Below are 14446 nucleotides of genomic sequence, written 5' to 3' on the forward strand. Positions count from 1 at the left end.
GTGCTCAATCCACTGAGCTACACCAGCCAGGGCCAAATATAGTATCTTATTTAACATAGTATGACTTCTGGTGCATGAAAAGTGCTAGCTTTAATATATATTTGTTGAAGAAACATCTGATTTTGACTGCTTCTAGGTCAGTTTACTGCCATGGCCCCCATCCCAGCCAGCCTCATTTGTACTCTTGCCAGTTGCCTGCTTGGTATGTGGGTGAGAGGAATTCCAGAGCTTAGTTTACCTGACATAAAGGTGGGTGCAGTCTTAGTTGTTTTTCTAAAAGTAGCATCTAGTTCCGATGCGTTATCCCAAAACTTTGCAGTGTTTCAGAGAACTGTCCTTTGTCAGAAATCTGACTTCGCCACAAACATTTATATCCAGCTGTGAAATGTTATGTAGTTTTTGAGTGAAGATAACTGAAATTTCTTCTTTAAGTGTGCTTCTCTTTAAAAAGACCTACCAAATAAATATTTTGGAGGAGAAAACCCCTCCCCGCCTTCTGAAGGTTGATTCTTGTTGAACTTTGCTTTTCTTTGTTGCTTTTACTCAACATCCAGCATGAATGGAATTGAGGTGTATGTAATTGTGTGTCTATATATATGTGTGTGTGTGTGTATTTTATTATATGTAAATACATTTATAAATAAAGTATATATATAAAGAGGGGCCAAGTCATGAAGATTGCTGCAAGCCCGTAAACCATGTTTGAAATTAATTCTTAGAGCAAAGGGAGAGGAGGTAATAAAATGTGTTAAGTAGGTAAATGACAGCATCATAACATATGTGTTTTTAAAATGTCAGTGGCATGGAGCATATGTAAGAGAAAGATCATCTTGAAGTCAAGAGCTCTGGTAAACCAGGTGAGAGATGATGACTGCACAGAACAATTGTTTAGGAGTAAATTCAATCCAAATCAGAGATTGTTGGAAGGAGAAAGGTTTATAAAAATGAGTTATAAGTTATAGAAAAAGGTGACTGCCATGAGTAGGTGTGCAGTTTATTTTCAAACTGTGGGGGTGGTTTCTTGGGAAAGAGGAAGGGGCTACGTGGCCCTGGTGTTAATAATGGCTACTTCCAAATGCCGTGTTGGTGGTATTCCGAGGACTGGCATACCAGTTGGTTCATATTTGCAAAGTATATCTGCTCTTGGATTGATGAAGCACAAGCTACTCTCATTTTTGCATGAAGACAAAACACAGTTGTTTTATTAACGCCATGTCTAAACTAAGCCAAGTTTAGTTTGCAGCATGGTACTTTAGAAAACGAAGATTCTTTTCACGTTCCTGCCATCAAATAATTTATTGTTCATAGAAAGATGTGAATTTATACATTTTTGTTTAAGTCATTCAACGAACATTAGTAACTGTTTTGTCCTAAGTACAGACAATTCAACAAAGAGGACGCAATTTCTGAATGATAGCTTACCATCAAATGGAAGTACTCAGCTATTAACCACTGCATGGTTTGGTTCCAAATGTACAGATATTATTTTGTAAACTCCACCAGGACAAATATGAGGAGCTTCTTTATGTCCCTGGCTGGTATGGGTCAGTTGGTTGGGGGTTGTACCACAAAGCAAAAGGTTGCTTGTTTGATTCCCAGTCAGGACACTTGTCTGGCTTGCAGGCCTGGTCCATAGTTGGGGTGTGTGCAAGAGGCAGCCAACTGATGTTTCTCTCACACATCGATGTTTCTCTCCCTCCTTTTCCCTCCCTGAAAATAAATAAATAAAATCTTTTTTTAAAAAGATCCTCTTTACAAAGAAAATAAAAATGATTTATAACATTTTTTTCTATTTCCACTAACATTTCTGAAAAAAAAACATTAAAAATTATTATATTCAAAGGAACATTTAACATATATGTATTCTGATACAGGCATTAGTACAAATATTGTATTATTAATGATGATTTTTAAATATTCAGAAATGGGAATACATATATTAAATAAATTTTTACTTCAAAAGTGGCCACTGAGCCCATATCAATCAGCTATATTTATTATGGGCTACAAGCAAAATGTAAAAAAGTACCTAGACATATAGAAGCTGACATTATAATGCCATTCATTGAAAAGAGATTTTTATCTGTAATCTGAGCTTTCTTTAAATGATATTAACTGGAGGACATTCTATTTTATATGGCAAGGCTAATAAAAATTTCTGATGAAGTCAGAACATTTGGCCTGCATTCTATCTGTCTGTGCCAATGACTTTGTAATTTTTCTCCTAAATCTCCTTGGCTCTATGGCTTTCTGTGTCTAAAATATTCATTAGTACAATATGTATGATAATGACTGAAACAATAAGAACCCAATTAAAATGTAACTGACTTAGTGCATTGCTTTTTGGACACTCCCTACTTACTAAAATATCTCAACCATTCTAGACAAGGCCGCTTGTTGAATGTATTTGTTTATCACTTCAGGGCCACATTAATGAAGGCATAAAACCTACAATGTGTCTAAACAAGGCACCCTTGTACTGGCATGTGGTAAGGAGAATGGTAAAAAAATCAGTTACTGTTACCTTACAATGTTTAGGGACTAAATTCTCCCTCAAATAGAACCAAATCTAGCAATCAAGAGGAGAATTCTCTGTTAGTTTACTTAGTCTACCTGCCCATCTTCTTAATACCTTAAAAAATTGTGTAAAAGTTCCTTGGGAGGTTTTTAGGTGGGAAATGTGGGTACAAGCTGAAACCCACAGTCTACAGATAATAAGGGACAACTGTTCCTAAGTTGTGTCAACCAAATTACAATAACAATTATAAGGCAAGATTTTACTTATACCATCCACTCTTACATGGAAGCTCAATTCTCAGATTTCTACCTGCTTTTCCTTGGAGTATCCATGGATGTTCTACTTGTGATTATAACACTATCTCCTTGACTATTTGCCTGTACATGTTTGACTAGCTGCTGTGAACTGTCTGCCTGTGCCTGCTTATCAAAAGTGAGCCCTTCTGTCCACTACTACCTGCCCAGAGTACATGGATACCAAGGAAACAGCACTGTCCACCCTGGCTGGGTGGATCATTTGTTTGGAGTATTGTCCCATACACCAAAAGTTTGCCGGTCGGATTCCTGGTCAGGGCACATACCTCGGTTCAGGTTCAATCCCCAGTCAGAGCATGTATGAGACTCAGTAGATTAATGTTCTCTCTCACATCCGTGTTTCTCTCTTTCTCTTTATCCCCTGTTCTCTCTTTCTAAAAACAATAAACATACACTTGAGTGAGGATTAAAAAAGATAGTGCTGTATCCCTTGGCTACAAACCAATAGGCAATAATTATTTTCAACATGGAAACCATAGACATAGGCTCTTCTGGGATAGAGGCTCCAGCTTTTCCAAATTTCAGTTCTGGCTCCCATTGTTCCCACAACCCCATCTCATTTTGTTGTTGACATTGCACTTCAAGTTTCAAATATCAATCTAAACGAGCTAATCTAGGAGATGACCCATGAGACAGACGTCATACTGCCCAACTACGCCTCGACTCTAAACTGCATCCGTTTTCCTTTCTTTGATCCACACTGATGTGACTCAATTCACTCTTCAGGTTTCAGCACAAATATAATTCTCTAGGGAAGTATTCTCTGACTTCCCTCCCTGAACTAGGTTAGGTCCCCTTATACTATACTTCCACAGCATCTATAATTCTTTGAAATGCTTATTTCACTTGCTCATGGTCTGTCTTCTCTGGGGGGCCAGAGATCATGGCTTTCTGTGCCTCACCTCACAGAAGGTGTGGCACTTTGCACACACAGCTGGAATTCAGGAAGTATTCATTGAATGAATGGATTCTGTGATCAAATAGACTTTATTACTGCAGGAAGTTACCTATTTATTAATAAAGGAAGGAAGCAAAGAGATTGAGACATTGTTGAGCATAATCAGAGCATAAGCCTGCTTGCTTAACCAGAAAGCTATAGCCTCACACATTCCAGGGAATTGCAGCATTGCCCCACCAAGGATTAACACCCCTCCTTTTTCCTCTTCAGTACTGGATTGTTGGGGGGAGCAGGAGGAGGTAAGTACATGTACAATAGAAGTCAAAATGGCACAGAGGGAGGTGCTTGACCATAGAGGCCTGTCAGTCTAACCTGGGAAAGGGATCAATTGGCTAGGGGATGGACCTATCAGAAACCCACAAAAGCATGGGAAGTTTATTGGTTATTTTGAAAAGGGGCCTGGTCCATCCCAAGCCCATGATAATATAACCCAGCTCGATAAAGCAGCTGTCTCTCTTTCCCTCACTCAGGAACACGTGCCTACCCTGTTTATTCATGGGGCTCTAGCAGCTGCACGGACTCCAAACACAGGCTCCAGGTGGAAGCCTGGGTACAGCAGCGCAGCCAGAAACCATGCTAAGCTATGTGGATGGTGACTGAAATCACCTAGTAGCCACCTTCAGGCTCCAAAAAAACTAAACTTTAATATGAAACAGAAACTCTGGACACTGGCTTTTGTTTTCACTTTGCTGAAGACATGGTTAGGTTTTTTCCATGGCAGGATGGACAGAGATGGGATGCTAAAAACCCAGGGACAGACTTGTATTTCCGCCCAAATAAATCTGGCCACACCACAATTGCCCGTGTGGCTCATGGGATGAACCCTTGTGATCCCGTGAAAGAGCGCCACTTCCCCCAGTGGCAGGTTGAAGCCTCCTGTAACTAGACTCTTGCTTGTAGTATCTCTCCAGTGGTACTCCTGACACTCCCAGCCATGCCCAAATCTAGGGTGAACACATCATAACCTCGAGACCCTTGCAATGTGAGGTGTTCTAAGTAGGTGGTGAATCCATGTTTCACATTTCACAGGAGACTTCCTTTCCAGAAGAGCAAAGGAAGGGCAGGCAACAAGCCTACAAAGACATATCTCAATCAAGTTTGACTTTTTGTTTGATTTCTTTGTGGTAAATGCAGGAATTTCAGATAAGATTGGAGAGCTTGGCAAATAAAGAAGAGATGAGAACAGGAAAACTACAATAAGTGACTCAATCACCTCCACAGTTGTAGTGAAGGGCCTGGCTGGGTGCTAGTTACTGAAGTATAACAGGTGACTCACACCTGCAGGGGGGTCCCAGTTTATAATCTGTGAATCCATGGTCCTATTTTAAGAAAATGCAGCTGCCTGCATGTCTGCTGATGCTTCAGTCAGGATACCTGCCTCAGCAAGAAGGAGGAAGGTAGATCTTTTTATCAAGGCAACCGAAATGCAGGATCACATGTCATCTTACCTCTGTTCTTACTGACCCCCTCCGTGAACACTCACTAAGAGCCAGTTTCTGTGCTAAGTGAATTGAAGTAACAAGATATCACTTCTTTTCAGTTTTTTCCCTCATTTCTTTTTTTATTAAAAAAGTTGTGTCAATGTAAGTTCATATTGGATCAATAAATGGGGTTCTGTGCTTTGCTTGTCTTCTAGATAGATATCAGCCTAGTAGGACTTATTGTTGAACCCCTAGTTTGTCAGGTCTATTCCAAGAGTGGCTGAATGGAGCAGGAAATATGTGATTGCCGTCCTTTGGGAACTTAGAATGCAGTTGAAGAAACAGGATACAATTTTTAAAAGGCATTTATTCCATCCATTTTCTATTACTCATTTCTGCAAATCTAATCTAAAAACTTTTTTTCTCTCTAAGAAGCTGAGCAGGCAGTAATATCAAATAATTGCTTTAGTATTCTTTTATACTATCTTGGTAGCAATTTTTATTTCATTGGGAATTTTAACAGCATCAGATTTTAACCCCTACCAACCAGAACAAACTGACTCTTCCACACATCATCTCTGCCTCCTTCTATTCCCTTACCTTCATTGATTGCTGGTTTTGCAAGCTTAGAGAACAGCCTTGTGAGCAAGTTGCCAACGCTAAATCGTAACAGTTATTTTTGAGAGCCACTGGGTCTTCACAAATATCTTCTAGTAATGGTGTTGGTTGAAAGGAAAAAGCTCCTGGTTTTTGTTCCTTCTTGACCTGAAGTTTCCCTCCCAGTTGGCCTTAGTCAATTGAATAAGCAAGGCTTCTTCATATTTATTATTTCCTAAGATTAGCAGAATGTTCAGTTATCGATGTTGTCAGAATCTTAGGGAATTGCACTTTTCACTTCAAGGCAGGATGGCTTTCTGATGGATGGTTCCCTGGGCTCCTCTGACTCTGCTTTCTGCTCTTTTTCCTTCTCTAGCTCATTGCATGCGGCTGTTGTCTTGCGAAACGCCTGATATTTTGAGAGCAGAGACAAAAACACTTAAACAGTGATGGAGCTGAGGAAGGAGAGAAATACTTCAAGTAGATTGACAAATTCCTGAAGATGTGATGAGCTAGTTACTGATCTATGTGTCAGACACTGTACCTGTATTACCTTATTTAATCCTCACAACAGCTGTACAAAATAGATGCATTTTACAGACAAGGAATGGAGGCTCAAGGCAGTCAAATATCCTGATCAAAGTTATGTGATTCCTGCAGTGTGAGGCCTGGATTCAGGACCAGATGAGCCTGGAATTGTTGTCAGTCCTCTAGGTTCATACAAGTTGCTGCATACCCCATGGAGCCATGGTCAAGATCGCCACTGGTAACTCTTCCCCTTTCTCTCTCTTGGCAGATCTCTGAGCTGCTCAGGAATGCAGAGGCTGTCTTTTTTTCTGCCCCAAAAACCTACTTCAGTTCCTGGCACATTGTGAATGCTTGACAATATGAATAGAGAGAATAAATGAATGAATGCATATGTTCTTCTCCCTATTACAGAGACTGCAACAAATCGAGTAATATAAAAGAGGAATTTTTAATAATAAAGTACTATACAATATAAAGAAAGGTAGTTATTTAACTTTATTATTAGATAGCATCTTTTGAGGAAAAATACTATATTCTATTCATCTTTGTTTGTCTTCTATTCCACCCAGCTGGATCTCAATAGTTGAAAGAGTTTAATGAATACTACTTGATTGAATGAATATATGATGATTTGTCATAGTAAGACATGAAAAAGTCCATAAAAACCCCTTAAAATAAAGATTACTATGGCAAATAAAAGATATTTGGAAGGAGATGGGTGTAAATGTAATGGGGAGACTAGATCAGAAGATGCAGAGGACGAATTATTATGTCCTAACCCCTTCAAAACGTCAGATGTTGAAGCAATGTTTTCATTCTATATTAGCTTAGTCTACCAAGGTATACAGTAAAAATATGTAGGGATCAGAAAAATAACCTTCAACCTGTCTGGAGGCACTGAATACTCTTCACTTGGTCATAAATTTAGTAATGCTTAAAAAGTAAAATACCTCTAAAAGACAATTTTTTTAAATAGGCATTTTAGTTTCAAAGCTTTTATTTAAAAAAAGTCTATTCTAATTAGCGTTCAGTTTTGCACCAGTAAGTGGGGATGGCAGGTTGTACCTTTTCCTTTAGGATAAATCTCCTCTGGGGCCATCCCATCTGCTCTGCTTTGGTTTGAGGCAATTTCTGCATTTCAGTCTGTATATGAATTCTACTTCTATTTCATGTTTCAATTGCCTTGTGTACTAAGAAAATGCAAATTCTCAGAACCTAGAAATCAGATGCCAAAATGATAGTTCCACTTCACGTGTTGTCACAGCGTTCTAAATATTAAAGAGGAGGGTCCAGCTAAACATCATTTTCTAGGCATAGACGCTAATATTGCTATGAAAGAAAGCACCAAAATGTTTATGTATTATTCCATTCTATAGTTGGCAAACAGATCTATGATATGGCTTCAGAATATCTTCTTGACTATACCACATGAAATATAGAAATCTTCTTTAAATACGAAAGGGCTATTATATTGAGAAGAATTAATTATACGTATCTATAAAAGTAAAATATAGCCTACATGCTCCAATTGCTTATAATTCAGGAAATTTATCTTAAAGCAAAAAAAAAGGTAGCATAATGAAAACCTTCAAGATAAAGGTAAAAAACAAGATTTAAATAATAAAGATGGTGAAAAGTGAGGGGAAGAGATGGGATTTGACCGTTTCCTACATGTACATGTGTATACATGTATGCTTTCAAATACTAAGGTCATCTGTCAGAAACAAAAATCTGGCAAATGATGATTGATAATTTTTGTTTTATTTTGTTTGTTCTTGTTGTTTTGCTAGAGACCCCACTAGGAAAAAAAGAGGGATCTCATTTAAAAGTTTATTATAGAAGAATCTCAAAGTTCCTTGTCAATATTGATTGAGTGAAAGATTTCATTTTATTGGAATAAAACTGATGCTTAGAGTGTTTGAGGCAGTTGACAAGAGTCAGCCATGAGCAGAGCTGAGAATTTAATGCATGGTTTGTACCATCTCAGCCTTGGTTCTTTATACAATTGTTTTGCTTTTTGAAGGAGGAAGAGTGGCATAGTGGGAAATTACCAGCATAGGAGATTTTTTTTTAAAGTAAAGAAAAGGAAAGAATCTTGTGCTGAGGTTAAGTTCGCTATTTGACTAAATGGATAACCTTGAGAAAGTCTTTTGAATTTTCAAGACTTCAGCTTCCTTGCTTAAGTAGACTACGTACTGTGACAAAGTACTAGATGAAATACGAGATCAGTTTTAAGAGGTGATTTGCTGCAAAGGGAACTTTACATTTTCAACACTTCAAACTAACATCCTGTTATCCTCAAATGCATCACTATAACACAGATTTAGAGAATTACACCCTACATGAGAAACTGCATGAGACCCCCCAGGTTGAAAGATCATCTTTCTCTGCTTCATTGATACCCATTCACTTTTGTTCTGAGCAAAAGCCTGCCTCATTTTAGTAGAAACTTGTAAGTCAAAAGATACTGAAGCTGTGAGAGAGAAATCACTGGAAAATCCACATCATCTCAAACTTATCCTCCAAAGTAAACTAACCTTGATGCCCGTTTTTAAACCTTTTCTCCCTACCATAATGTCTTAAACAATGTTTTTTCAATGTTCTAAGTTAGAAACAGCATCATCTTTTATTTCCCCTCTCTCTACTTCCGAAGTCAAAGTGTACTACTTCTATTGCACAAACTCAGCTCTAACTACTCTTTCTCATAAATGCATATTTCTCCTTATTCATGTTCCACACAATTCCTTTACCTCTGCAGCCATCCAAGATCTCTCTATGTCATCGATGAGCCTTCAGTGTGGTTCCAGCCAGTCTTCTTACCCACAGCCATTCTCACCATTGTGAATGTCCCCTTGTGCTATGTGGGTATGCCTGGTAAATGAAAATCCAAACCATTACTCACAATGTAAGAGCATTTGTTAAATATTTTTCAGGCCTTGACTCAGAAATGCTAGCTTTTCCTTTCCATCATCCACAACTCTTGAACAACTTGTACACTTCTCACTATTCCTGAACATTATATTTTTCATGACTCCATGTCTTTGTAAGTGTTACTTTGGTATGCAATGCTCTTCTTTCTGCTAATGTTCTAGTAGTTTTTCCTTTACTTTCTTGACCCATTATTTATTATCTAACTTGGGCTATCATTGCTCTTTATCTTTTCTTTTTGTATTGCTCTTACTACTTTTCAAGATATAATTTACTTACTGTAAAATTCAATTCACCATTTTAATTCACACACTTCAATGACTTTTAATATATTCATTAGCCTGTACAACCATCAACACCATCTCATTCCAAAATATTTCTATCATCTCCCCCATCCTCCCCCAGAAACCTCATGTCCATTAGTAGTCACTCTATTTTCTCCTCTTCTCATCCACTGGTAACTGCTAATCTACTTCTATCTCCAGGTGTTTGTCTGTTCTCAACATTTCACATAGCTGGACTCATACAATACGTCATCCTTTGTGTCTAACTTCTTTCCCTTAGCATAATGTTTTCAAAGTTCTTCCATGTTGTAGTATATTAATAAAGTGGTACCTCAGTACCCATCAGCTTCTGAGCTCATCAAACCTGGTACTCATCATATTTTGATGAGAAAAAATGTTTCAGGCCTTGGCCCTTGCTCACCATTTGTCACTTTTGCTAGAACTTGCATGAGTCACAATGCCACCTCTCAAGAGAAAAAGGTTCATCAATTATTGTTAGCTAGCCACTCATCAGAATGAATGAATGACGAGTACTGAGCTACCAATGCACCTCATTCCTTTTGTGGCTGAATAGTATTTATAGTATGGATAAACCACATTTGTTTATTCATTAGTTAATGGGTATGTGGGTTGCTTCTATTTTGGGGTTATTATAAATTATACTTATTTTCAAATAAATTTAATTTGTTTTATCAATATTACTACAGAGCCTCTAATAAAGAACTTCTCTACATATAAGCCCCACTCTCCCAAGGAAACCATTTTTAACTTTATCTTTTTATCCTGATATTTACATCCATTTTCTAAAATAAGCTATTTCCTTTTTTTTTGGACAAAATCTCTTGGTAGTCTACTAGAAAAGAGAAAAATTCAACATTATTTCTCTCCTATCCACATTTCCCACTCTCTGCATCCTCCAGATTGTTATTGCACAAGTTGTTTTATTTTAATAAGCAGTGTACAAACCATAATCATGTACATATTTCCACAGCTGACCCAATTGGATTGGCATAGTATTTATAATCATATAATTTATCTATAACATAGATAATACTTATATATGAATGTATATGATATTCTGTGAATGTGCGTATGTGTATTACTCACAGTTGGCCCAGTAGGTTTGCAGTACTGTCTATCGAAAAGTTTTGAGTTCATTCGAATTCCTGCTTTGTTGGTTTTTATTTTTCTGGCCTGTTTTCTTTTTAATTTTAATTTTGTTTTGTTGTTCTCTCAGGAACATTTTAAAAAGAGCTTCTCTTTTTCCCGCAGAGTGCTGAGAAGAAGTGTATGTGTATATTTAGTTTATTGTGTTTATTACAGAAATTTCTCTCATGCTCTTCTTTGATCATTTTTCTTACCTTTTTATTCTGATTTTGAATTGCTTGGAATTATCCCCTAGTTATCTTTATGTCTTTGGGGGGGGGTTTTTGGTCTATTGTCTGAAAATTCTTTAGCAGTTTCATCAAATCCTACTTTTGATTTTTTAAAAAAATTAGCTCTCCACTTTTTAATTTCTAAGAACTTTGTCTTAACCTTTTCTTTCTTTCTTTCTTTCTTTCTTTCTTTCTTTCTTTCTTTCTTTCTTTCTTTCTTTCTTTCTTTCTTTCTTTCTTTCTTTCTTTCTTTCTTTCTTTCTTTCTTTCTTTTACTATTTTTCCTAAAGAAATAAAATTATGTCTGGTTTCATGAAAGCATTTTTTTTCCTAGGATTTTTTCCCTATGTGTTTGTTTTGGTTCCAGTATTTCTGAAATTTTTCTCAAATGTCTAGTAATCCTTGGCCATTTGTGATTCAATAAAACAGAAGATATAAGGTAATCTTATCAGTTCTACTTGGGGAGAGGAACATCCCAGATGGGGACGTGGAGAGTCCTCCTCCACTGGCAAAAAGTGCTGATCAGCATTTAGGGATTCATTGTCCTCAGTTTTATTATGGTCTTGTCACACATCCCCATTCCAACTTTCAGGGTTATATTTGTTCTCAGTCAAAGCTTTCTCTTCAACAGTAGACACCCATGAGGTTGCGAGTTCAGTTTGTTTATAATTCAGCCACTCAGCCAGGTTTGGTGTGTGATTTTCGGCAATCTCAGCCCTGTAGCTATAGGACAGAAAGGACTCCATCAGGAGACCCAGACAGAGCTCACATATATTTACAAAGCATTTAGCTGAAATTCAAGTCACTGAACTCCTTCTTTTCTTTCCCCACTTAGTGAAGCAAATTTAGGGGCAACCAGCCAATCTCATAACATTCATTGGTTTTGCGGAAGTGTTTGAAAGTATCATATACACAATCACACAGTTCCTTGCTTTATAAGGGGTTGATAGCATGATCTTTTGCATCACTATTTCCGGATCACACTATGGATCAGTGCTCTCATTACTCCTGGAAATGCAATCATTTGATTCTATAATCAGATTAGAAAGCCAACTAAACAAACCCAGAACCAATTCAGGAAACCCATTCTTAAAGTTCTGTTCTGTAGAACTTTTCTGGGTACCAAAATATATGTCAGTTAGGATTCTCCAGATAAACAAAACATATATTCCATGTATATACGTATGTCATAGGTTCATGTGATTACAGAAGCTGTCCCAAGATCTGCAGACAGCGATCTGAGGACCTAGAGCAGCCAATAGTACAGTTTCAGTCCAAAGGCTGGCAGGCTTAAGACTCAGGAAAAGCCAATGTTTCTATACAAATCTAAAGGCAGGAAAAAACCAATAACCCCTTTTTAAGGCAGTCAGACAAGTAATTCCCTCTAATTCAGAGGCAGAATCAACCTTTTTATTCTCTGCAGGCATTCAACTGATAGGGTAAGGCCCACCCATATTAAGAAGGGCATCCTGTCTTACTTAGTCTATCAATTTAAATGTGAAACTCATCCAAAAACACCCTCATGGACACACCCAGAATAATCTTTGATCAACTATCTAGACACCCTGTGACCTAGTCAAGTCGACTTATAAAATTCACCATCACAGCTGGTAAATTTTTGTGCCAGACATTGCCAATTTAACGTTGCTTTGTTCTGGGATGCTGTTAAGCTACTGAGATTCTAAGTTTTATCCTCTTGGGTTTGTTGTAAGATTTGCTGGGCACTATTTGGAGTAGTGTTTAAAATAGGTTTAATTATTTCACAGCACTGAGATAAGATTCTTCTGCATCCTCTAGGAAAGCTGCATTCTTTCCCCCTCTCTGCTTGGTGAGATCGCACACCACTCTGATCCTGCTCCAGGACTAGGCATTACCACTTCTAACCTTTTTGGGTGATTCTTTCCCAGTCATCAGTTTCACTTGTTAACCCAATTTCACTGTTCTGAAAATTAGCCAAAACTCAAATATTATAATCAAATGGGAATTCAGAAGCACAAATGAGGGCCTAAACACTGCTCAGACTTTGCTATTTAACCTTAGGCATTGTCCTCAATCTCCCTTTGCTGCAGTTTTTACCATCTGTTGTGGAAGGACTAGCTGCCTTATGGCATTGCTTAGAAAAGAACTTTAAAACTTTCCCCTGCCTCTAGGAGACCTGGCAGGAAACCCACACACTGGTAACATTGGTTGGACAGATGTTGGAAAAAAAGGAAAGCCCAAGGTACTACTACTGCAGTTCAACAGAGAGATGCAGATGACTTAAAAGCTCATGAAAGAGAATAATCTATCGAGGTTTCCAGGCTACCGGAATAGAACCAAACATGCTCATGCACTTGCAGAATTGACTGAAAAGTAAGGATCACATTACCTTTCACGTAGAATAAAATTCGATACAGCGTCTCTCACACAGGGAAATTAATCTGTCAGGACGAGAGTGCTGCAGACTTAATTATTCTGAAGGATCTTTGGTTTTATAAATGGAGAACTGAAACTACTTTTCAGTGTATAATTTTCAGAATAACGTGTGGGGCTTTTCCTACCAGTGTGGGGGGATGGAAATCAATGTGCGCTTATGGTCAGAAAAATTCAATTAATGAATATGAGCAGGAGAACACCAATTGGTTTTTCTTCTGTGACCCCAAGGTTGCTTTTCAGTATCGATTGTATTTCTTATCCCTTTTAACTGTTTTTCTTCCCCCAAAATCCTTTCCAGTGTAGAAATTGACAATAATAATCATTTGATTTTTGCAGAGATGATCCCATGTCTACACTGTCAGCAACTTTTTATTCATAGGTGGTAGATGGGGGAAAATCCTCAGCTGAACTGTAAAGAGCAGGCTAATAGGCCCTCATTGGGAAGCTGGAATAACTGCTCTGTGAAGCTTCCTGAGAATCTGCCTAGGAACTCTTTCCTTTCAAAAGCAGCTTTTAAGTATGATTAGCCACTGGTTTGGCCCCTGAATTTTTCTTCTGCTTTTTTTGTTCTTCGATTTTAAGTAATAGTTTTAACGTCTTTAACAAAAACCCTTTTAGGTGTTTTATTCTTTAAATCACAGGATATTTGAGAGAACTTAGGACAGATATTATCTAGTGCTCTGTTCTAATTGCTCTGTGGAGCCCTTTGAGGCAACAGAGAGAACCTGGACCCCCCCATTCCCTCTCCACTGTCAGTTTAATATATTGGTTTATCCTTATGATTTCATTTCAAGAGAATTTTAAGAAAAATTTTAAAACCTCATCCAATCCTCTAACTTTATGGACAAGGCAACTGAAAGGTTAAAAATGTGTCGCAGCTCCCCTAGTCAGTGCAGAGCTGGGAAAACTATGTACTTTGACCCTTTTACTTCCACTCAGCAATCTTCCCACTACCATACACTATCTTTACTTGTGTATGTGACATGCATTGAGTCGGCTTACATTTTTCCATACCTATTTCACATTTGTTAGGACTCTTCCTGTTGTTATTCCTTCTACATTGTGGAAAACAGTCTGGTTCAGCTTTGGGTTTCCAAATCCCAACTT

The 14446-nt window shown here is 37.8% G+C and overlaps 1 long non-coding RNA gene across 2 annotated transcripts; it reads right to left on the bottom strand.

Moving 5' to 3' along the window:
- Window positions 1-1351: 1351 nt before the first annotated feature.
- On the bottom strand, window positions 1352-13374 carry LOC119045088 (uncharacterized). 2 transcript variants are annotated; one of them, XR_005081731.2, is made up of 6 exons: window positions 13293-13374; window positions 9087-9207; window positions 5812-6217; window positions 3735-3839; window positions 3099-3206; window positions 1352-1710 (listed from the first exon to the last, which is right to left on the bottom strand). It is a non-coding gene; the product is annotated as an uncharacterized LOC119045088 (long non-coding RNA). The 2 variants fall into 2 exon arrangements; XR_008390870.1 differs by lacking the exon at window positions 3735-3839.
- Between the last annotated feature and the right edge of the window lie 1072 nt (window positions 13375-14446).

This window comes from Artibeus jamaicensis, unplaced genomic scaffold (genome assembly GCF_021234435.1).
Source record: "Artibeus jamaicensis isolate MK-2021 breed Jamaican fruit bat unplaced genomic scaffold, CSHL_Jam_final contig_233, whole genome shotgun sequence".
In the NCBI taxonomy this organism is placed as follows: Eukaryota; Metazoa; Chordata; class Mammalia; order Chiroptera; family Phyllostomidae; genus Artibeus; species Artibeus jamaicensis.